The sequence below is a fragment of the Athene cunicularia genome (assembly GCF_003259725.1).
Source record: "Athene cunicularia isolate RWA chromosome 1 unlocalized genomic scaffold, athCun1 chr1_part2, whole genome shotgun sequence".
Classification (NCBI taxonomy): domain Eukaryota; kingdom Metazoa; phylum Chordata; class Aves; order Strigiformes; family Strigidae; genus Athene; species Athene cunicularia.
In genome coordinates, this window is record NW_020799092.1 from 25,965,971 (window position 1) to 25,989,754 (window position 23,784).

At 43.8% G+C, this 23,784-nt stretch overlaps 1 long non-coding RNA gene across 1 annotated transcript; it reads right to left on the reverse strand.

Annotated features, from left to right (window-relative positions):
• Positions 1-12,110: 12,110 nt before the first annotated feature.
• Positions 12,111-19,307, reverse strand: LOC113491303. Its single transcript, XR_003400370.1, has 4 exons — positions 19,098-19,307; positions 16,983-16,985; positions 12,357-12,362; positions 12,111-12,122 (listed from the first exon to the last, which is right to left on the reverse strand). It is a non-coding gene; the product is annotated as an uncharacterized LOC113491303 (long non-coding RNA).
• Between the last annotated feature and the right edge of the window lie 4,477 nt (positions 19,308-23,784).

The window sequence follows — 23,784 nt, forward strand, 5'->3', positions numbered from 1 at the left end:
CCCCTCCAGGGATCCCGGGGACTCCCCCCTGCCCTGGGCAGCCCATTCCAACGCCCAACAGCCCCTTCTGCACAGAAATCCTTCCTCAGAGCCAGCCTGACCCTGCCCTGGGCAGCTTGAGGCCATTCCCTCGGGGCCTGGCGCTGGCTCCTTGGCTCCAGAGACTCATCCCCCCTCTCTGCCCCCTCCTGGCAGGGAGTTGCCGAGGGCCAGGAGGTCTCCCCTCAGCCTCCTCTTCTCCAGACTGAACCCCCCCAGTTCCCCCAGCCGCTCCCCAGCAGACCTGTGCTCCAGACCCTGCCCCAGCTCCGTTGCCCTTCTCTGGACACACTGGAGTAAATGCTGCTTTCAGTGTACCCCGTAAAGAGAGACAGTGATTTACACCTTCTCTACACAACACCTGTTTTGGCAGCTTGAAAGAGACTTCACCTGGGTGAAGGATGCAAAGGCTGACACTTCCCTATGTGTTGGTCCTCCACTGGTCCAGCACATGTGGCCAGTGGGTTCATCTCCTCATGACTCCTTCTAAGGACGCACCATCTGTAATAGAAAGGCATCTTTGTGGGATGAGACAAATAGAATAGGACTTTGTGGGATGAGACATTCCTGGGTCATTTTGAGATTGAAGTGTTAGAATTGAACTTCCCATGGTGCCATTTGTCCCATGGTACACTTTATCTTTCAGCACCTCAGACGCACAGCTGTAAAATGGAGGCTGTAGACTTCAACTCTTGCACACGGATGATGCTACGATGAATTCATGAATTGCATGGACACGAGGACATAAAAATGCCGAGTTCTGTAGCAGTCTGTCCATGTCGTTCTGTACTGACGATGAGACTGCTGCAGAGATATTTTGTCAGTGGGGGCACCTTCTGCCCATTGGAAGTTGCACTGAGACCACCAGCTCGTTTCCCAAGGGGCAACAAGTAGTTATGGGGTGGGAAGGACTAGAAGAGTAAAAAGGAATTTGTGACCAAAGCCCAAAGTACTTGGAATATGAGAGCTATTTTGTATACTTCTACTACATCAGGAAGCTGAACTTGTTTTGCTGAAAAAATCCCAACTTTTCATATTTTATATGAGAAAGTATGCAATGAAAACAGGCATGGAGAGAAAAACAGTGTCATGAGGAAATAGGTGGCTTCAAAACTCCAAGGACACATTCCAACATGATGCTTTTTTGTGGCAAGCAAACCATGGTTTCTACCATTCATTAGAAGACAAGGAAGTGTGAGGAACTAAGCGAGAAAGGGCTTTCCTGTGGAATCATCAGCTTTACAGCTCTTTAGGAGTGATGGAAGATCACTCTGGCCATGTCCTGTTTGAAGGAGCTGTGAAATCATCCATTGTTCATTATCATTTCCTTCTTACAGCTTCTCCTTACAGGTGACAGGTCGGTACACCCTTTCCTACAAGTGTTGTGGGTAAGGCTACAAGGAGGGCTTAGACTGTGTAGTGCTCCCTATGACTTCTCCCCTGCTCTCCAAAACCTCTTTGAAGATGCTGTTAGGTTTGTGACAGCAGCATACAGGTGGGAGCCAAGTGGAAGCACACAGGGTCACATCTCTGTGACCCTGTAAGGAACCTGGTTCAGTAAGATGTCAGAAAGGGCCATTTCAGTCAGGTAAGAATTAGCTGCCCCAGTAAGTCATTTAAGCCTGTATGTAGATTTTTCTGCTGGTAGAATAATTCATGCTGGAAGTGGGTTTGGTTTTGGTTGTTTTGTTTTGTTGGTTTTTTTTTTCCCTTGATGCAATAGCATTATGGTACAACCTTTTGTGTGGACAGTAAGTGTATCCATAGTGTCTGGTCTGTTTTTTGCCTGATAACAGCTATATTGGCATTAGTACTTTTATACAGGTGTTTGCAAATCCATATTAAAAGTTAACCTACTGTCCCAGCAGCCTGGTAGTTAAAGTCCTACAGTTTCTATGGTAGACAACCCCTGAGTGCCAGCAATGCTATTTCATTTCTTCAGTTCAAAGTGGGAGGACTGTTTAGAGCTCCGTGGTATCTTAAGATCAGCGTCTCATTTTGTAGCAGTGGAGATGTCCTTGGCAAAGGGAACTATCCTGTATTCCCCACTCTGAATTGCCCACCAGAAATGAGTCTGATCCAAACAGCTGAAAAAAAAAAAAAAAAAAAAGATCAGATCTGGGGTTGCTAGTACCATAAGTTTTCACTGATCAAGAATCTCTTTGTTTAGAGACCGTCTGTGTAGTCCTGCGGGCCTGGCATTAGAAAGAAATGGAAATGGGGACTGGTTTGTTACATTCCCCTTCTAGGCCTAGGAAAGTCTCAGAAAGCAAAAGTTCCCAAGCAGCCAATTTCCATGTGGTCACATGCAGACATCACTTGCCGGTGGTGTGGCACTCCAAGTCTTCCTCAAGAGGAATATTAAAACATAGGAATGACTAAACAGACTCAAACCAAGGATCCACCTAGTGCAGCGTCTTATTTCCAATAGTGTCCATGAGCAGACACCTAGGGAAGAGTAATAACAGATGAAGCACATGTGATGTTTCTCCCGAGTTACTTCCCAGGCTTTGACTATTTTTAGCTCAGAGCATCTTCCGAACCTCATGTCATTTGTCAGTAACCCTCAATGGATTTTTCTTCCAAGTAATTGGCTAATTGCTTCTTGAGCTCCTGTAAGGCTTTTGCATGCATCACATGCTTTAGCAAGGAGTGCCACAGGTTTACCAATACCTGCGTGACTGCCATTTGTTTGTTCCCAGCCTGGCTCCTAAAAGCATCATCTGATGGCCCCTGGCTCTTCTAATGGAAAAGGTAATTAAGAGTAGCTTTATTCACTGTCAGCTGCATTCAGGGTTAGTGTAGACCTCTATTATACCCCCCTGCCCTTTCCAGGGACACCAGAAATACTTCCCAGTCTGCCAGGAGCGGGTCTCATTAAAGCTCACTCAGCTGATGAGACATAAACACAAACACCAGCTCATCATTTTTTGCTTCCACACTGGGCAACCGCTTGCACTGTGGGAAGCAAACCTATCCAAATGCCACCATATGTACAGTTGTTCTTCACTGTACCAAGGCCCCTGTACCATACGTACACTATCCCTTATATAACAGTGTGCATCTGGGTAGGTCCATAGTTTCCAACAGGTAGATGTGGGTACACTGGAGATCAACACCAGGCTCACTTTTCACAAATCCTGTACCACTCCACAAGGAGCATGGAGACTCTGGCCACCTGTGACACATACAGACATAAATTATTTCTTCCTTTAAAAATTCATTTCTCTTGCCTCCTCTTCCAGAGGAGGGCCCTTGTACAGTTGTGTAAATTTTTATGCTAGGCTGACATTAAAAAAAATCCTGGACACAAATGTATATAAATGAATCTCTATCCATATCGGAATGTTAAACAGCTCACAAATTTTTCTCCTTTGAAAAAAAAAAAAAGTCCAGTAGCATCTCTAACACTTCTCAAAAATAAACTACCCCTTCTTTTCCTCTCATCTACCCTCCTGTCCATAACCAAGTGCTCATTTATTTAAACAACAAAAACAAACAGAAGAAAAACCACATCTACTAAGCTCACCATTTTGCTATGGAAATGTGCTTCACAAAATTAAAACCAAACAACTTTCAAAGCAGCAGCTCTTGACACATCAGAACTCGTCTTTCCCTTTTTCACCTCCACCCACGAAGAGATCCTGGCTACCTGCCCAGATGAAGAAGGAGCCATGGCAAACTGAGGCATCTTGCATCATGCTTTTCAACGGCCAAAACTGGCATGCGAAAAGGAACGAATTTCAAAGTTGAAGGAACTTTCTGCTGTATTTTACCTTTGGTTCCTCTCTGGGGAACCAACAGAAAAATGTGTGTCTTCAGGTGACAATATTTGTGGCAAGTAAATCTATTGGCTTTCCATGCCGTGGTTTGACTCTGGGGGCACTGCTGCTTAAGCCATTTTCTAACATTGATGACATGATGCCTTAAATAATTAAAAAAAAAAATATCCACAAATTAATCATCCAATAAGAAAGATTAAGTTCACTGGTAAAAGATTTCCCATACTGCAGTGTATTTTCTCAGGTGACGTGTGTTCCTTTTGGGAGACAGATGCTCTACTTTATTTGTTACATTTGATGGAAATTAAAACACCTACTTGTAACCAAGATAAGGGATTGGATTCCCTTGCTCTGTGACTTTAAATCTCTCATTAGCCGAGTGGTTTAAAAACATGCATAAGGCTGAATGACACATCCTTGTGCTTCACAGGTAGATATGTTTTCCGTCAAAACCTGCCGAGACAGCAGAGGTGAAGAGGGCACGTCCTAGACATCCCTCCCTGACGCAGCTTCCCACAGATGTATCTCCCAAGACAGAGTCCTTTCTCAAACTTCCTTACAATCTGGAAAGCTTCAGAATATCTTTGCAACAGAAACAACATGGGTTTGTTGGGTTTTTTCCCCTCAGCAACTTGTGTCGTTTCTACAATACCTTTGTCTCTGAAGATCCCAAATCAACAGGCTGGTTCCTTTATTGTTTATTGAGCCTCAAATCCTTTAGCTGCCCATCAGCCAGCAAGTCTGACCACCACCACAGCATAAAAGAAAGGATGGGGAAAAAAAAATCAGTAAGTATTACAGCTTAAAGATACCAAATCTGTAATGAGGAAAGTGAGGAAAATCACAAGTCCAGACTTCCTCCCTGAAAACACTTGCCACCAGCTGGCTCTATTTAAAATGCCTTGTTTGATGCCAAGTGCCACATAATTATACAAAGAAGAAGCTGATTGAAAGGTTGCTTCCTAGTTTGTGCGAGACAGAACTCAAATCATCTAAAATTCTAGAGGTCAGTGCCATGAGTGCTTGATGAGTGACAAGATTTTTTGCAGTTTTCTTAAGAAAATTTATTTTTACAGATATATGTGTGTGTGCTCAAGCGAGAAACAAAAAAAGTTTCACTCCAAATGAAAATAAAAATCAGAAGCTGACTTTTATGAGATTTTTCACCTCTTTTTCCAATCAAAAAAGATGAAAGGAAGAAAGTGAGTGGGAAAAACCCCAACTTAAAAATATTTATTGGTTTAATTTAACCGAAAACGTCAAGTGATCTATATCAGTTGTGAAAAATTTGCCAATAATATCAGAAGAGTAAGAATATCAGAACAAAATTAACTGCTCTTTTATGAAATAGCACTTCAGCTTGTTTCAGAGGCTAAATGGCCGGCACCAAGACCAGCAGAGTCCTACTGGATTCCCAGGGAGAAATAACATTTAACTCTACATACAGGTTGCTGCAACGCGTGGATCTGTATGACAATATAGAACAAGCTTCTTTCACAATTCGGCATTTTAAAATACAGATTGTCTATAAATCCTCAGTTTATAGATAGTTCAGTGACAGCAAATGGAAAAGAAGTTACCTCAAGGTGTTTGTAAAAAAGTAAGTTATGTGGATCTGTGAAGGTGCACAGGAAGAGATTTCTCTGTGTGCTAGACCTATTATGAATTACATTTGTCTTTGGGAATGAGAGATAGCTTATAAAGGAAAAAAAAAAATCTTATGTCATTTTCTAGAGAAGGAAGATTGAAACGGCTGATAATGTCAAGGTATTTTAATCTATTTTGCAAATGAGTAATTCAATGGACGTCCTTTAATAAATTTAATATTAGTATTCAGTCATTTAAATCATGATCTTTGCCTCTTTACTCTCTAGTCTCCTCCCTCCCTTCTCCATGGATGTGGCAAAGACCCAGAGACAAATGGAAATAAATGTGCAGGCAAGAGCCATGGGCATAACGACCCCAGAGGTGATGTCCTTCAGTAGCCAGATCTTCTGATCTCTTGAGCCTACAGTCACCAAAGTCATGTTCCTGGCCACGTGACAGGGCAGGACCCGAGTCCCTCCACGGTGGGACACTTTGGACCCAAGGAGGGTTTCTCATCATCCTGTCCCCACTGTGGGTCTGCGACTGCCCTGCGCAGCTTCAGAGCCCACAGGCCACACGTGGGGGTCAGCAGCTCTGTGGTCACCAAGCACACCCCAGCCCCTGGGCAAGAAGCAGAGAAGCAGCTGCAAGAGGGGCTGATAAAACAGGGGCATGAATTCCACAGGTGAACTGTGAGACTTGGCAGGTCTCTGTCCTTGAACCAGGACAGAGCCTTGAATTAATTGCCCCGGCTCTCCCAACACTAACCTCGGTATTTGCCGAGGCCCTAACTGGATTGCAACATGATGGATATACACATACCCTGATTCTATAGATAAGATAATTAGGAGATAGATCAGGCATGTGCATGTTTCATGTTCCAGCAGTGTTTATGCTGAAACATGCCTACCTGTGGGAGGACCTCCTTGGCCTCTTTACACCAGGTGCAAAGCACAAATCTCTGATCTGAGCTCCAGGAGCTGAAGCAGAGCGTGTGCTGATGCGGTGTGATGATGATAGGTAGATCCACGTGTCTGACAATTCTATTAAAAAAAAAAAAAAAATGTATCATTATTACCTGGATGCAGTAAGCCACAGCAGGTGAAGTGCCCAGACAGGCACTTGTCCTCCAAATGGCAACTGATGATAAAAAAGATGGGAAGAGCTCCTTGGTCCTTTCAACTAGGTGCGTGATTTTAAATCAAAGCTGCCACTTTGCCCACTGCTGATCATAAATTTGTCCAGTGTTCCTGGGGATATTGGTCAATGCCAGGCCATACAACTGTCACAGCATCATCAGCAGTGTGATATGACAATGCCATCCTTACTTCCGTGGTCCCAGAAAAGCTTGGGGCTTAGCACCTTGCTGGGGGTATCTGTGCCTGTGGGTTCACCTCTCTCTCACAGCTCCCTCACTAAACAAAGGTGAGAATAGTGGTAAAGCAGCTGAGCACGTATGGAGGAAAAAGACAGCATAGGAGCTAGATATTATCATTGCGTAGGAGAAGAGGCTTATTTTGTCACTTAATTTACCACCCTCAGAGACACAAATTCAGAACACACGTAAACTATAATACAACCAGGTCACGTGATTTGAAAGGTGAACGTGTTTTTATGGATCTGACAGGTGTTAATGATGGCTTTCAATTGAAAAAGGAATCCTGGAAGAGAAATTGCTAGTTAAACAAGTCTAACAGCATTAATGTTTTCTAACAGCATTACTTTCTGGAGCCAGGTGTTGCAAAATATAGTGTCTTGCTGCCTTTATTTAGGGGAAGATCCTTATGAATGCGATAATCTTTCAAGGTCCAATTTTATCATAGAATATGCTTCAACCCATGTTTCCTATGTATGGTTCATAATGAGATTAGTGGAGTGTAAATCTTCATGCAATTTAAATAAATAGTCTCTCGAGTGTCTGGCATTAGAAATATATTGTTCTGTATTTCCCTACAGGCACTGATGTTGCATCCCGTAATTGTAAAGTATTTATCTGTGTCATATTACAAGGCATTTGATTTAATTTTAAATGTGAGGGCTTCATCTTTTCTGTGTTTTGGCCATCATATATTTTGATTAATGACAATTCATTGGATTTTTTTTTTTTCCATTTGCCACAGAAAGGACAAAGTCTTTCTTTTAGTGTCTCAAAATTAACCTGTATGGAGTGGCCATTGGGACATTGGATGGAGCAGCCACTGACCCACTAGACAGATCACTGTTGTAATGTCAAGTTTACTCCATCAGTCTTGTCTTTCCAGATTTGCATTTATATATCCCATTCACACAAGCTGAGAGGTTAAACCCCATATTAATATTCTTACCTGTTTGTTCCGACACCTGGATATTTTCTAAGTTTCCTAACTCTATTGGCTCATTCAGTACTGCTCAGTTCTAAATAATTCAAATTAGAAAAAAAATACAAAATCCAGATGCCCTTTTCTTCCTCAAATGGGGTTTAATTCTGCTGTTACCCTTACTGGTGGACACCAAGAAGAATATATTCATTGCAATCTATAGAGCTGGGGGCCCAGCTCAGTTGATCCCTTATTGCTCAGTGGCACTAAGAGGGAAGGATCTTGCTTTAGTGACTGGAAATTTATCTCATCCTACCACAGGTGTCTGAAATGGGTCAGAGGAACAAGCGAATTATTTCTGTCTCTACTGACTGTAGCCGGCATTTAGGCAATTGGCCAAAGTCATGCAAACATATATTCTAGGCTGTCCCATTTGAAAAGGAGCCAGCAGTGTGCCCGGGTGGCCAAGAAAGCCAACGGCATCCTGGCTTGTATCAGCACTAGTGTGACCAGCAGGAGCAGGGAGGTGACAGTCTCCCTGTGCTCTGCACTGGTGAGGCCACACCTGGAGGGTTGTGTCCAGGTCTGGGCACCTCAATCCCAGAGAGATCTGGAGGGGCTGGAGCGAGGGCAGAGGAGGGCAACGAGGCTGGGGAAGGGCCTGGAGAATCAATCCTGTGAGGAGCCAGGGAAGGAGCTGGGAGTGTTCAGTGTGAGGAGGAGGAGGCTGAGGGGAGCCCTCATCCCTCTCTGCAGCTCCTGACAGGACATTGCAGAGAGGCTGGGGCTGGGCTCTGCTCCCAGGGGATCAGGGACAGGACAAGAGGGAACGGCTGGAAACTGCAACAGGGGAGGGTCAGACTCGGCATGAGGGAAAAAGTTTTCACAGAAAGAGTGGTGTAGTGCTGATGGTTGGACTTGATGATCCCGAGGGTCTTTTCCAACCTGAATGATTCTGTGATTTGTGCTTGCAGTGTATTTGCCTTTGCTTCATATTATTGTGGCAGGTCCATCACAGCTCCAAGACTAAAAATATATCCAGCAGAGGTAACGGTACTGTCTGGCTCCCTCTGAGGTACCAACAGTTACAGGATCATGGTATCTATTGTAATAAGGCCAGTGGCTTAGCATAGAAGGATTGATATCAGCATAAAACTGGAATAAACTCCAATAATAACTGTGTCAACCCCTACTTTTGTTGTGATTACCTTGTCCACCCCAACGCGTTTCACAGGATAGATAGATTTGCCTTGATAATTCCTGCACCAGGCTCCAACAGCTTGAGGCTCAAAAAGACCAACTTCTTCAGAAAATGAATATCCCTTCTTGGTTCAAAGCCCTCCTGGTGCGAATTAAGTCTTCCACATCCAAAGTAAGAGTCTCCTATAGCTGGTTGCCCTACTGTTAGACATCATCTTGATCCCCACTAATATTCTGCTGGTGAAAGAAAGAGGCATAAAGTTTTTTTGCTAGAATTCATTGTTAATATTGAAGTTACTACATGCCAACAGGAACTAAAAAGGTGTTGTCTCACACTATAGAAATTATTTTTTGCTAAGGCACAGCCATGATGGGTTTGAAGGTGTTAACCATCACTGTGATTATCAATGATGATAGTGGTTGATCAACGGTGAAGGGTTTTCTCCCCATGTAGACACTCACGCAAACCCAGCGAGCTCTTAAACACCACCAGCAAAATTTACTTCGTGATGTGGCTTTGCCAAATGAGGGATCTGTGAGTAACCTGCCCTTCCCACTCTCCTGCTGCCTGCTTTAAGCGCTCGGAACTCTCCAGTTCAAAACCCAATGTGACAGCCTGCCTCTGCCTGCACTGGAGCCAGACGAGGTGATGCACCCGGGGGAGAGGAGGAGGAAGAGACCTTCCTCTTTGTGTGACTGGATGGCCTGGCCCTCGGCACGTGGCCTGGCAGTGAGGATGACATTTCCCTTCCTCATCGTATGACCAGATCTCGCATGGGCCCTTGTCATATGAACTGACACAGACGTCGTTCCTCATCAGATGATCTGGTGTGGGGACGTGTCACCCAGGATGTGGCCCTGTCAGCTGTCATCCTCCCCCACTTCACATCCACACATCTGCCCCTGCTTTTTTTTAAATATTTTCTCGGTTTGCCTGTTAGAATGAGTATTTCCATGCCTTTATACGCAGCTGTTATTATAATTTCTTTTAAGGCAAAACCCAAGTTTCTCAGGTAATTACTGGGCTGTAGGACCTGAGGCTTTAAGAAAAATGAATAACCATGGCAACTGATTGACAACAGATCCATGTCTTCTTCTACCACTGTTAAAGAAATATAACTAAAGCCTTAGAGGGGTTTTTTTGGTTTTCTGACTACTCATCTAACCCAATTGTAAATTCTCTAGAGCAATGCCACAAACGCACTGACCTCTTGAAGCACAGCAAGTTCATTTCCCCTGTGAGAAAAAAAGGAACACACACCCGGGAGGACCAGCTGGGGCTGGCACAAGTGGCAAAGGAGGGGGACGGTTTGGGTGGCGAACTTACAGGGGTCTGTGCCCAAATAAGATCAGATAGCCAGGGCTGAGGAGCTTGTCTGCATGTGACTCCTCCTTGGCTGGAAAAGGCAGATGCTAAGGAGACTTTGCTAATTTCCCCTGCCTGGAAACCTATAATGAGCTCAGAGCAGAACAGCAAAAAGGGCACATCTGTTAGTTTCTCCTAAGCTAGAAAGGGCTGAAAGCCAAGAGAGATGTCTAGGGGCTAATTTGCTGGCCTGTCTACAGCACAGGAGAAAGTCTGAGCCCTGGAGAAAGCCCAGTGCTCTCTGTCTGAGAGTAGAGAAAGCTGGCGAGTGTCACGAGGAGCTTAAGGGTGATACAGCTTATGGGACAGGAGAAAGGTTTGTTTCCTTCATTCATGCAAATGAAGAACTCCAGTTGATCATATCATGCACCTTGAGTGCTACAAAAGCCTATGTTTGTCCACAGATGGGATGCTAAAAAATATGCTACTGTAGCACATGGTGCCAGTCAGGAGGGAAATGGCTGGATGCAAAAACCTCCCTGCCTGCTGACAGGCAGAAACGATCTGGATGGTGCCCTGTCGTGATGGGACATCTGGACATACCCAGGGCACTGCAGGTAATGGAGGTGCTGCAACCTTGTTAGGGCAGTTTTTAACTGGGATAATATCTTCCCTTTCCCAACAAGGTTAATTAGCCAGTGCATCCAGGCTGTATCTGGTACTCTCAGGTAACGTAGTAAATATATAGTATATAGTAAACATAGCATCCTCGAGACAGTTCTTTGGCCCTGCTGCCAACTGACAAGGGACAGCCAACAACCTCACTGCTAAACTCACGCCTCCAAATCAGCCTAATCTCACCCAAACCTTCCTTGAGGAATAGCCCCTGGCCCACATAAACTCCTTTACCATGCCCAGGCTTTTCTCAGGAGCGTGCTGGTAGGTACAAACCAAAAGGACCGCTCTAAGGAGGGAGTGGGGTAGGTGAGGGCGTCCCCGTGGCTGCAGATGTTCCCCCACACTGTTTAAATTTCTACTATCAGCACAGCCAAGGCGGCTGGTCTTTGTAGTGCTAATAGGTGTTGAACTGACTTAATCACTGAGCCTCTGATCCTGAACAGCCCTGCTGCTTAGGCGCTACACAGGACAGACAACAAGCGAGGACACCTTTCCACTTAGCCACAGGATGCTCACAGCTGCGGGAAAGGGCTGTGTAAGATTTGCAAAACAGCTAAAAGCTCTTGAAAACAACTCCAAGTGTGTCTTCAGGTATTTAGGTACATAAACCTGTCCAAGCGATGACCAATTCTAAAGGAAAACTGCAGGAAAACTAAAAACTTCAAATGATGATTCTGATTTTGTGCCGCAATCCTAATCCATGCTACATTACACTGGTTTGGTGATTTTGTTCATGCCTGAAAACACCGCTGCCTTTTAATCCAGACTGAATGCTGCCATCGTCTTGACATTTTCTTCTCTTTCAGCTTTTTGTACGTTGTAACATGTGTTCCTACATTAATTTGCCATATTTACTTTTCCTATCATTTCAGCCTCCGAAGAAGAGAGCGTTGGTAATATTTTTCAGGTAAAATGCTGATTACTGCTGCATCATCTTCGGATCAAGTTTCTGCATTTTAAAACTGTCAAGAGGTTTCCAGGACTGGTTTGCAATTACCAGACTCTTGCTCTCCATCAGTCACCGCAGCACAGTAAAACTTGTGTGCCACCTTTTATTTTTTTTAACGATAACCAATTCAGACCAAAGCTTCCAGTTTTGTTAGTCAACCATACTTCAGATTTTATGAGAGAAAGATTTGGAGCTTTAAGCGTTCTTTTAGTCTTGAAATAGTGATCTAAGGTAGTTTCTTCTATTCATCTTGCTGTTCATTCAGCCTTTAGGGAAGCACTGAGCTTCTCTGTGATACTGTCACTCCCTGGCTGCACTGCACACCAACGATGCAAGGCTTTTCACTTGAAACATCACTGATCTACATGCAAAGATCTGACTCTTAAGATGTTGTTGGCCTCATAACATTAATGTAGAAGAGGGTGGAAATTTACCTCCAGACAGAGAGACCCGCTTCTAAGCACCTGGCAGTCTCTGTGTGTGACCTAACTAGCCTGAGATAACAGGGTTTTGAAGACATCTGCCTTGGACTGGTGGATACGACACAAGGTCCGTGGGAGACCCAGAAAAGAGACGCACAAAAGACCTGTGTCAACTAGCGGTGTGAATTCTGATTTATAATCACAACTGATGGTTAAAGAGAAGAAAGCTTGACAAAATCCACACCGTTTTGTTGTTGTTGGAATCGCCCAAACTAACTCATCTCACTCCCGTTCTGTTTCTGATCCCAGCACTCACCCTCTTTGCACTTTGTCTCTGCAGGAGTTCAGATCTGGAACTGAAAGCATCCTGGAGATGGTAAAATCAAATTATCGCAGTATGTAAGTGTAACCCCCAGGCAATTTCCATTTTTTTTCCCCAAGCATGAGAGTACAGTCCACTTGGAGAAACACATGATCCTATATTTAATTTTTAAACCTGTTGTTGCTTGTTAAAGTACTACTTGGAAAACCAAAATCAGTTAGCTAACCCTTTCCTGGAGGCAGAACTATTCCAGAATAGATGGAACAGGATTAAACTAAATGTAAAGACTTAATCACTTGTGAATGTTGCACACCAGTAACAGGCTTTCTTAATACAGACTCATGCCCTCCAATAAAGAAAGAGATGCCTGCGTATCACAGAAGATAATCAAGCCCAAAGTCTAGGAAAACTGTCTCCAGCCAAGACCACAGGGATTTTATAATTAAGCATAAATTGTGAATGCGTGTCAGTAGTCTCAATCTGGAAGACAATATATCTGTGTGGTCAGTGTAAAACACAATCTTACGAAAGTGAAGAAAGAACTGAATGGGTATTTACTATTTACTCTCTTAAGACAATCAGCAATGAGTCGTTAAAATGCTAGTTACTGTTTTTAAAATTTTGCTACTTTATATCAGACTCATAAAATTTATCATTACAAGCACAGTGTCTTTTATATGCTTAAACTGCTATGACAAGCCTGCTAGTCCCTTTTCACAAGTCATTTGCTTTCTTCATTTCATTTATGTCCTTATTTCCAAGAATACTGCAGAAAGTTGCTGAGGCAAACTACTTTTTTCCAAGAGTTGGGGGATGGAGTTGTTCAGTTGTTAACATTTGTGAAACAGAAGGAGGAGAGCACTGAGCAAACCAGAAAATTCAGAATTCATGTGCAGAGCAAGCCTTCAATTAAAAAAACCCCACCCTTGTTCCACCTATTCTCAGTCCCAGTACCTCGTTCGGCTGATCTTCCTCTAGTCACCAGCATGGCAAAGCCAAAGTTTAGCATCTTGCTATTAATAATGCTAATTATTAATAATACTGCACAGACAGGAGGAAATGCCAGAAGTGGGAAATGCTATGTCTTTAGCTTGGTCTGTGAATCAGGAGGACGGGCTCACCACTTGTAGAGCGCTCACCCGCTGTCTTTTTCTAGACCTTTTTTGTGTGACCGTTACTAACTCTGCTCCGTAACGTCTTATCTGCTGTTTTACTCTCCTAGTTGAACCCCTCCAAAGGAAAAACTTCACCAGCTTCAAGTTAGGTTTTGTAAACTGTTCCTGTTAAACCCACAAGCTGTATTTGGAAGTCTAAAAGACTAAACACTCTACAGACTGTTACGATTTTGAACTGCTCCACTGCCAATATATTTCCTATATGCTATCAATTAATCAACAAATTAAATTAGGAACTAACTTCTCTACCACTTCCCCTGCACGCTTTTGGCAGTCAGCAAAATGTACTTGTTGGAGGTCTGGCTTTTCTTTCTCTGAAGGACAGTATACCAGAGGGACCATTAGTCTCCTACTAATGGAAAAGCCTTTCCTGCTCCATATTCAATATTCTGTTGACTTTCACTAGTTTCTTGGTGGTCCTTTTGTTTATGCGTACAAATTGATAAAAATCTTTTTTTTTTTTTTTTAACCTTTAGCTGGGTACTTTATAAGCATTTCTCAAATAGTTAACCAGTTATTCCTGGGTTGGTTGGTTTTTTTTTTTTATTTGAAAGATAAAGTAACTGCCGAGCAACATTTTGGAGCCATCTGCCTCCCATGTGTCTTGAGAAATCTCCATATTGCTCCATACTGTATGGCTGCTATTAATATAGTCACAATATCACCCCAGTGCAGGTAAGGAAAAATAATCTTTAATGTCTTTTACAGGCTGCTAATTCATCTGGAGTGACATATTCAATTAATACACAATGCAATTATCTGATATTAGACAGCAACCTATCACACTGTTCGGTTAGAAAAGGCAAAATTTAATCAAGCATCACTTAGAATATGAATTATTTTTAAAATTGGCTTGGTAATAGTAAAAATTCTACTTTCCTTCCACCTGACACTCCTTTAAAACCATGAATTACAAGTTTTCAGTCTCTTTTTCAGATCTGAAATAGTCTTTCTCCACGATACTGTGGGCCCATCTAAAAATCCTAGCTAGGTTCCTACAAGCTGCATGCAATGATGTTTCACCCGAGTCCTTGAGGACCACAGTCTGAGTCAAACAAGACACCCTTCCCCGGTGGGATAGCACATATATGAAAAGGAAAGCCTTGTGATTAGGATTCTGAAGATCTGGTTCAACTCCAGGCTATGCTTTGAATATGATGTTAAGAAAAACACCTCACCTACCTTAGGCATATCCTCAGCTGGTGTGAATTGCTGTAAACTCACAGCAGCAGTGGTGCTACACCAGCTTTACACCAGCTGCCGAGCTACTCTTTTCCCTCCAAAGTCCCTTAGATAAAGGGTGATGGCTTGTTCGCATATACTAGGGCACTGCTTGCTTTGTTTTTTTGTCCCCAGGTATGTTTTTTCTATGAAGACTATAACCTGCTTAAGGGAAGGAATTCCTCTTACTCTGTGTTTGTACAAGACGTGGTGCAACAGAGACCTGATATCGCCTGTGGCCTCTAAGCTTTGTAATACTGGTTATTCTTTCAAAAAAATAATTAAATATTATAAGCTTTTCAGAAATGAGTAGCAACTCTCCTTTAGTTTCCTGCATTTAGTGAGCTGTAAGAAAATAAGTCTGGATCTTCCTCTTCCTGCTGCTCAGAAACCTGGAGGACAGCAGCATACAGGATTTGTGGTAGAGCAGCAGTTTCTAGACAATCACGTTTTTGTCTGCAGCTGTGTATTGGCATGATGTACCCCACCAAAGAGCATTAAATCATTTAGAGAATACCTCAAGGCAGACACTTTCAAAAATCACTTTAGCAATGGGGGAACGAAGCCACAGTCGAGTTAAATGGCTTACCCCAAATCATGTGCTGGTGGTCTGTCTAATGGAGGATGTATCCCAGGGCTCTTCATTAAGCCATCGGAGGTTTCTGTGCCGTGCTGTAAGAACCAACAACATTATTAAGGTTTGAACATAAAATGTTCAGTATCCCTACTAGCTGGAGTAAACGAGTTACATTTTCAGAGCTCTTGCTGTGTTTCTATACAAGCCTTATGGTACAGGTGTTAACACTTTGCCACCAGAACCACAGCCTTACTTAAAATCAGGATTAACTCCCTACAGCTGATAAGTGAATTAACACAAAGTGTTTGGGTTCCATCTAGTGGTTACGAGCTCACCAGCAGCTATTTCTCAAACGGGATGCTTTTATCCCATGCTCTCTCCCTGGAGCAGCGGGGCAGCCATGATGGAACACATTTTTTACTACATCATCACCACACATTTGGTCTCTTACTTAATTTCTGACCAGACTTTTACCTTTCTGACTCATTGACACCCACCAGTCTTCTGCCTACCAGCTACTCTTTTAGTTTTGCTCTTACTCTCAGGGCTCCTGGGCCGGGAAGCATCGCAGGAGGAGAAAAGCTCCAGCCTGGTACCACAGCTGTGTTAGATTGCTGGCTCTGCAGCCCTGCAGGTGCGAAAGGAGATTCAGAAGATCCAAGTGACAAATTCTTGTGCTTTGCACTGACAAAATGAGATGTGGTGACCCTGATATTAAGTGGAGAACAATCTAGTCTGCAAATCACCCTGTTGTTCCCGATGCTTATTTCTTCATTCAGTTTCCATCCTTTTGGACAGAAAATCTTGTGGATTTTTTTTTTTTTTTAACAAACTAACCATTTGGTTTGCATTGGCACTTAGCTTCATTTTCATTAGCTTCAGATTTACTTCTCTTTAAATTCTTACCATATTCCTCTACCGTTAGCTTACTCCACAGGCTCTAAATCACAGTAAATTTTCATCTATCCCACAACTGCAAGCAACTCCTGCAGATTTTCAGCATCCCACTATCTCACAGCAAGGGGGATTACTGAAGAGAGACTGAGGTGCCCAAGAAACTCACCGTGCTCTGTTCACCGTACTATTAACTCCTTGTGCTAACAACTGATAAGTATTAGGTAATGCTTGTAAAGGCTACTCACAGAGCAAATGAGTGACTGGTTAAAATGACTGTAGCAGAGCATGCTGGGCCATGTAACAACCACCTTTAGCTGAAGGCTGCCACTATGACCCCCAGGTTCTTTTCTATAGATCTGCTTCCTAGACAGTCAGCTCCAGCATGGGGTTACTCCCTCCCAGGTGCATGACTTTGCATTTGTTCTTGTATCTCTCGAGGTTTCTGTCAGCCCATTTCTCCAGTCTGTCAAGATCCCTCTGAGTGACAGGCCTACTCCTCAGTGTAGCAACTACTCCTCCTAGTTTCACACGATCTGTGAGCTTGATAATGGTGAACTCATCATTTAACAAGATGTTAAACATGATGTTAAGTGAAATTCCAGAAGGGTTTGTTCCATAATCTTCTGGGAGACTGCAGCTAGAACTGAGATTATTTCCACATGCAGGGTCTTCCAACATTGCTTCGTTTAAAGATTTGCATTATTAAGTTTTCCCTAGTACCTCTTCGATCAGAAGGGTTGAGGAAAATGTGATCCAGAGCTGAAAGTTTTCCCACTCTTTTTCTACTATCACCAACCATGAGAATGCCACTTGTATTGGAAAAATTGCTTTTTGGTTTAACTCCACCAGCACAATGTCTCCTTTGGCTGACATAAGCTTACCTAGAGGATTTCCACTCGTAACTATGACATCAAGACCCTTTTTGGATGCTCATGTCCCAGCCTTGGCAAATGACCTGAAGAAACTCAGCCATTAGAATGAAAATATGAGTGAACACAATGAGTGTATGGATGAAATATATAAATTATCCAGAAGGCAGGTGCCCCAAACTGATTATGTTAAAGGGGAATGTGACCATCACCCAGATCAAATGGTAATTGGGGAATTTCAAGGAGGTTTTTGAAACAAAGAAGCAGCATGAAAAGAAGGAAAAGCATGAAGTTTTGTAACAAGAGGACAAAGACCTTGGACTGAAAAAAGCTGGAGCCAAATCCTGGTTTGGCACTGCCAGAAGTCCGCCTGCTGACATCCCAACTCCTGCTTCAGCCAGACAGAGCCACCTCCCCGTTGGATGTGATGAGGAGCCCACACCCAGCAGGGAGGGTCAGGGCATGGTGCAGCCAGCACGGACCCGCACCCAGGGCTCTGTGTGGCAGCCCATGGGGGGTCTTCCCGCTGGCACATGGACCAGAGGTTGGTAGGATGAGGCACGAGTACCCATGAGGCTGGAGAAATGTAAGGACATGTAGGGAAACCCAAAAGGGTTCCAAAAGAATGGGGATGGGGGGGTTGCTTGTCCTGTGAGAGGAGAGGTTTGTGCATATACCCATGTGACTCTGTGTGTGTGAATGCATGTGTGTGCAGGACAGCTGAGCATGGACACGACCAGTGTGATCAAGCAATGCCCCTTTATTACAACTAGAAAAGCCCTTCACATGTTCTCCTGCACATGTGAGTAACATGCAGTACAAGTCCTCAAGATTGGACAGTTAACTTAGCCCTTGCTTTAAACCTTCTTACAATTGGATAAAAAGTGCCACATCAGTCTTGCCAGGCTTCCTGCCTTGTGTAACTTCCTCTTCCATCCCAACCCCTTCCGGGGGTTGTTTGTCTCGTCAAGTTTCTCCCCCCTCATTCAGGGTTACGTCCTTATCGCATTCTTGCTCAGCAGAGGCTCTTACCAGCCTTGTTCTCACTCAGGATTGCTCACATGTCCATTCTCTCGCAGAAAGTCCTCTTGAATCCCAACATGTGTGCAATTAGAATTTCTTGAAATTAGTAGTAAAATGATCTTTAGAAACGTGTAGATAGTTACTGAGGTTTCATAAGTGCCTAACATTGTCTGTTGTATCACCAGTATTGATCCTGCATGTATAGATCACTGATTGCCAGTTAAATATTTGCCTCAGTTTATAAACCTCCTTGATCCTGATTTTTATTTAAATTATTTGAACTGAGCACTACTTCCCTGAGACAAACCTCACAGCAAGGATTAGTCCAGACGCACTGACCTTCTAGCAATGATCTCTGTCTTCTGGAATAGAAGGGGTCCTGAGCAGTCGTCAGGCCATGAATGTTAATTAGTATGCGGTTAGTAAATGTTGCTTTTGGGCCTCTGTGACTCTATCTTTGGCTAAAAGAGGGAAGTGAAACCCCCCCCAAAAAGTAACACTATGTTTTGCTGATTAAGGATGTCAATTAAACTCAGACACCAGAGGAAAAGAGTAGGCGGATTTTACTGGTGATAACCAAATCATGTCACAGTGTAATACAGAAGACAGGCAGTAAGAAAAGGCAGAATAGTGCACCCAAAGCAACAAATAGGAAAATACAGGGTAATGCACCAAATCGTTACTACCTGAGAGAGAGAGAATAGTGATTAAGAAAGATCCCTCACCACTTGCAAACTTTACCATCACCCAGACCCACAGTCGCTGGGCAGCCCTGGTCTCAGCGAGGATTTGGAGAACCTGTCCCAGCAAGCGGGAAATCCTACGCGGTGCATCCACCCAGAGGTGAGGCTTCCAGAGTCGCTGCAAGTGAGTCCAGCCTTACATACCAGAGATCGACAGGCCAGAATAGCTGGCACATTTGTTTTGAGCGGAAAATTTCTGGTTTCATTCTCCTGTTGGATTCCACCCAAAGCCTGGCCAGGGCTCGGGGGGGAAACCAAGGGAGTTGCTAACAAGGCCAAATACCTGGGTTCTCAGCCTTGAACAAGGCTAAACAAGGGAAGTTGGATACATTCTCTCCTCACTACTGATTATATTTTGTCTAAGCTGCACCTTTCACTATCGAGCTTACATACTTTGTTAATGATTACAGACTAAGTTAGCAGCTTCAGCTTGGGGCCTGTTGTTCAGGCTTCAGTACTTGGATGCTTTAGCACTTTTTACATCAGCATAAGTGCGTTGTTATAACTTAGTACAATACCTACTAGCACAATGGTTTTCAGTTATAAAATATACAGGATTCATCTATAGGTCAACTCTGGCTTGGGCCAGTTGTCCAAGCCTTAGCACTTCACACTAGAATCTAAATACAGTGAAACAGTGATGGCAGAGGCTGCGAAGATGAGGAGATAACTTCATCCAGCAGCTCATTTCAGGGGAATACTAATTAAACTATTTGATCTGCCTAACTACACAGAACAGCATGCTTCAGTCAGCTCTCCCAAGCTCCTGGTGTAGTCACCTAAGCGCTCAGCTGAAGCACTGTCCAAGAAAGATGCTTTATTTAGGTGGTGTGAACATCACCTTAAATGTCTGCGTGTTTGAAGTGTTGATGCTTGACAGCTCTGCCTGTAACTGACTCACCTATAACAAAGATCTGAATAGCACCCACCTGACAAGAAGAAAAGGTCTCATGGTTCTAAACTGTGGCATTGTCTGTCATCCCCTGTCAAACCTATGGGCAGAACATCAGTTGAAGCTGTAGAAAGTCCATTGCCTGCATAATTAATACATGTCCTGGACACCATGAGTTCCTCCAGAAAAGCTTCTCTGGTATAAGTGCTCCTCATAGTGGGCAGCAATAGAGAAAAGAGAAGTTTTCATCATTAGCTATTGCAAAGGAATTCAGATTTTGTAACTGGCAGTGAACAGAAAAAAAAAAACAAAACAACCAAACCTTTCTGAAGTAGGAAAACTTGTAGAGAACTGGTAGTCCAGAGAGAACTGAACAACTGAATGAAAAGACCGGTTGGTATGCAATGCACACAATAAAGGTCTCTAAAGACAAAGCTACAAAAATTCTCTTCCACCATGAAGCCAACAAAAACAATGACTGGAAATAGTTCAAAGATTAGCCAGAGGTTTCTGAGCAGACTTCTCCATGAATCGTAGGCTTAAATTTGCAGTGTCTTTGCTGACGAAGCAGAGTTTTAGCTACAGTGAGTCCAGATTCTGCAGAGGTTGTAGGAATGGTCCCCATGGCAAAGGGATAGGATTTTATAACTAACTCTGGGTAAGGGTAATCCCCCACCCACGAGGAAAGGCTGGAACAATTTAGTGCCAGACTTGGCTGGCCTGCAAAAGAAGTTTCTAATCTGGGACTTCCTGCTAATACAACCAGGGGGGTGGCTGGAAACTATGTCAAAATTGGTTTTGGTGGTTGCTGATTCTGCTAACCTTTTCAAAAAGTGTATGCTTTGCATGACAATAGGTTTACTTCTGTGGAAAGTTGAGATTGCTGGAAAGAAGGCCCTCTTCTATCTAAGAAAGAATACTGAAAACCAAAGAACAGGTATGACTGCCACAGCTTCTGATCAGCCTGGTACTTTGGGGCTGTATAAATAAATTCTCTTGTGGTGGATTTTTCCTTAGGACTTTAGTTTGCATTGCAGTACAATTTCCTTTTTTTCTTGCTGGGGATGTACTGGATAGCCATGGTGGACATGATGGCTCCAAACTCTAGGAACCAAGCACAGGCACAGTGACAGGACTCTGTCAGGCACAGGAGATGTCCCAAAACATGGGAGAGAGGGAGTAGGAAGCTTTTTTCAAGAAAAAAAAAAAAAAAAAAAAAAGGGGACTGGATTTCATGAAAGTACCTATGGCCCAAATCTGGCCTGGGAGATGTCGTCATGATAGCTTCGATCTTCACAATGGAAAAGTCTCCCTGAATGGCTCAAGGATGATTCACCACTCCTAACACTGTGGTTTATTTTCACTGCTGTCTGTGGGGAGTGACCCATAGAAGCTGCAGTGACTGAGAGTACCACCCACTGTGTTGTTCTGAGGCATCAGCAGTAGCCAGATGTGCCCTTTTTCTCACTCCCATAAACCACCACACTACAACATGCGCAAGAAGGGTGGCAGTTGGGTAGCTTCAGGCTTGAAGCTTGATCATGTTGGTGACTATAGAAAGAAGGTGGATTTGAGCTTTTTGGAAAACTATTCAAGAAAATCCAGGCAACATTAAGCAAGACCTCCAGGCAAACGTAAGCCATGAGCAGTGCCAAAGGAGTGAAGGCAGCTTTGGTGTAAGAAACAAGTGGCAGCAACAGATTCTTATGTCATGGGTTAGTGTGAGACCATACTATATGGATATAGCTGAATAGGGGGGCACCGTTGCTTTGCCTCATTGTTCATAATTTTCCTTCTCCTCCAAGTGAGGAAGAACACGAACAAACCCCTCACAAGAGTGGCACAGGCTCCTGGCCCAGAACTGCTACGGACGAAGCCGCTAGCCACAGCACCCTGACGTCATAGCCCTTCTAGGTGTTTAACTGGTCACGGGAAAGAGTTTAGCTGGCTGAGTCTGAGGGCAGCTCCTTTGCCAACCAGAGTTGTTGTGAAGAAATTAGGACCTGAGGGCCTGTCCTCCTTTCTCTTGGGAGCTGCTTTTAAGCTGAAGCTTTACCACCAGCCCCTTCTGGTGCTACGCTGCAGCTGAGCAGCAGCTACCTCTGTGATCAGCCTCAGACCTTCACTGGCCTGGCCCTGACCTGGACCCAGCTGCTCTGCTTCCCAGCTTGAACTTGGACCTGCCACGTTGCCTGCCCTGAGTTGTGTCTGACCTTGACCACTGTGTCCAGCCCTGATCCCAACCCGAACTTGCCGCTCCATACTGCGCTGCACTGCCGGCTCCCCTTCCCGCTGCTCACTGACGCCTGCCCTGCAGCACGGCACCTGGAGAGTGAGAGAAGCCCTAGTAGCCCGGTGAGTAGCCACCAACTGCATGCCCCTTGCCAGTGGCCAGGCACAGGCACGGCTGCGATGCAGCTGCAGCCCAGCACAGGTGGGAGTGAGGGATGAGACTCTCGGCTTAGACACGGCTCCCGAGAGAAGCGGGGGGCAGCCCCCACGGAAACGCCTGCCAGCTTTGTCTCAGAGAGCTTTTTTTCAAGGCCAGACAGCTGCTTATCAGTGTTGGCCAAGAGCCACGTCAGTCCGGCTTCCCAGGGTGGGGAGCACATGCTGCCAGGGCATTGACAGTCACTTTTAACCCTTCAGTCACAGCTGTGAGCAGAGTACAACGAAACAGAGGGCATGGTTAGATCACCTAGTCTCAGGAAGGCATTAAGATACTCTTCCTTATATCACTTACTAATGGCTACGCAAACAGAAACTGGTTTTGTTTGAGAGGGGCTGAGCTGAAGTATCAGCAGAGGTCAAGAGTCGGCAAGTTGTTCAGTTGTACAGTTGGTTATACAGTCCCTTTTAATGGAACAATAAGAGCAGTCAACCTTGTAGAGCTTGAACAATACATTCTGGAGGTGTTTTAACATCAAGTGCTCTTTAAAGGCACAATAGTGTGTGTTTTCAAAGATATCTAAAGGTTTTGTCTTTGACAACACCATGCCTCATAGTGATATAATAACTGAAATGCAATGCTCCTATGTTACTGCATTCCCACAGAAAAAGATTCACAAGTCTACCATGAAGGGACTAGCTGCTGGATTTGGTTTACAAATGCACACGCATAAAACATGCTTAAAGAGAGAATCTTTCCTTAGGAGAACTCTCCAACATACATCCTATCACATTTGCCAAGCCTGACAGAGCAGTTACAAGTTCTGCTAAGGGTTTGGTTTTTCATGAAAGCTTTCATGATGATTAGAAACTGCATTAAGCTTATGTCTCATTATTTTATTCTGCAAATATAAATACAATAGTCCTTACAAAAATGACTGTTGTGCATGTGGATATTAGTTACTAAATCAAACAACTAAATAGCCGCTCTTTACCTTCACCTCCCACTGTTTAAGTCTCACCCTTTGTTGTGCTGAGACTATTAACTTTCACCAAAATATTCAGCACATATTTGGTTAAATACTCAGCATATTTACTTAAACTGGTGGACTCTTAGTTTGAAGCCTGCTGCCTGCTGTGAGTACTGAACAAGACCATGAGAGGCATGTCCACAAGAATTGTACAACAGGCTGTGGGCAAAAGTAAATCACCCCCAAGACACGCAAGAAAACAGATATTTAAGATCTCAGTCAAACTAACCTGGGAGGGGAAATTCCTCTCCCTCCTTTTTCCTGAGCACCCCCCAAACCTGACAGTCAATGCAGTGGTAATGCTTTAATTCTGTGATGATTCTAGGAAAGAAGATGCTCTAATTAAAACCAAAAAATAATCATAACATCACAGAATAATTTTGGTT